General features: G+C 40.1%; 1 non-coding gene across 1 annotated transcript; it reads right to left on the bottom strand.

Moving 5' to 3' along the window:
• Positions 1-751: 751 nt before the first annotated feature.
• TRNAL-CAA (transfer RNA leucine (anticodon CAA)) lies at positions 752-863 on the bottom strand. Its single transcript has 2 exons — positions 826-863; positions 752-797 (listed from the first exon to the last, which is right to left on the bottom strand). It is a non-coding gene; the product is annotated as a tRNA-Leu (tRNA).
• Between the last annotated feature and the right edge of the window lie 552 nt (positions 864-1,415).

Below are 1,415 nucleotides of genomic sequence, written 5' to 3'. Positions count from 1 at the left end.
ACTTGAACATGAGCTTAATTCACAACAATTGGGGGGGGGGGGAGAATATCCCTATCGTCAGTAAAATTCAAAGTCCTGTTGTCCTTCCTTCTGGACAGATTAAAAAAAGAAATCCAAATAAATTCCAAAAAAGCAAGCCCCTTTTTCATATCAAGGGCCTACTTTATTGCGTTGTATTGTCTGGTGTTGAATTTTTAAAAACTGAAATAAAATAAAATGCTGATTTTATTGATTTGTTCAATCCAATCAGAATTTTATTTTATTTCTTTTTTGATATGAAAAGGGATTTTTTAAAAAAAATTATTTGCTCTTTTTTGGATTTTCTTTATCTGGTGATGAATAATAAAATAAAAATAAAATACGATTTTTTTAAATGAAATGAAATGAAATGAAATTCTGATTTTATTTTATTATTCATCACCAGACACCAGATAAAAAAAATCCAAAAAAGCAAATAAATCCCCCCCAAAAAGTAATAATAAGTGAAATACAATAGAAAGCAGGGGGGAAATCTACGAATTACTAGTTCTCTCTCTAGTTGTTGGGAAAGGAAACTTTCAAGCCTTAAGCCTTTGCAGCCACTTCCAGAAAAGGAGGAAAAAGAGCTCTTCCACACTGAAACACCTCCTATGCTTTCATCGCGGGTTAATTTCTGAGTTCAGGGCTGTCTGGAAAGGTTAATGGCTTACAAAGTTTCCTTTCCTTAATTACTAGAGAGAGTTAGCACTTAAACCACTTTTAAAAAGGGATGTGTCAGAAGTGGGATTTGAACCCACGCCTCCATTCGGAGACCAGAACACCCAATTGGCTGGGAAGGAGATAAGCCTTGAGTCTGGCGCCTTAGACCACTCGGCCATCCTGACACTGCCGGGAAGGGCCTTCCCGCTAGTTACCTTATTAAGCATAGGCTAATAGACGCATGCGCGCCCTCTTCCATTTTGTATTTCCCTTTCGTTTTACAGAACGCGGCCGGGCTCTTTGCGTATGAGGGCCACCAGCTTTCTCCAAAGTGGACAAGCCACGCCCACAAAAATTGTATCCGCCCCCCAGGCCTGGCTGTTCTTCTGTCTGCTGCCGCTAGATGGCGATTGAGACAAGTAAAGGAGCTGCATCACTTTAAACCACACAGGCAATCATTGGTAAAAAAACCAACAGCATACTGAAGAGCCTCAAAATGAATATTGACTCTTGTCTCCATAGACTAACACTCAAACCTATGGCTTGTGAAGGATCATTACGGGTGCATCTGTTGTTGTTGTTGGAAACTTTAAGGCAAGCCTTTCATGGGCTTTTCTTGGCAAATTCCTTCCAAGGGGGTTTGCCATGACCATCCTTTGAGGCTGAGAGAATGTGACTTGTCCAAGGTCATCCAGTGGGTTTACATAGCAGAGTAAGAATTTGAACCCAGGTCTCTG

Source organism: Sceloporus occidentalis, unplaced genomic scaffold (assembly GCF_023333645.1).
Source record: "Sceloporus occidentalis isolate IW3139 unplaced genomic scaffold, rSceOcc1.0.p SCAF_1, whole genome shotgun sequence".
In the NCBI taxonomy this organism is placed as follows: domain Eukaryota; kingdom Metazoa; phylum Chordata; class Lepidosauria; order Squamata; family Phrynosomatidae; genus Sceloporus; species Sceloporus occidentalis.
The sequence above is the reverse complement of the archived record's forward strand: the minus strand, read 5'-3'. Positions and strand labels throughout refer to the sequence as shown.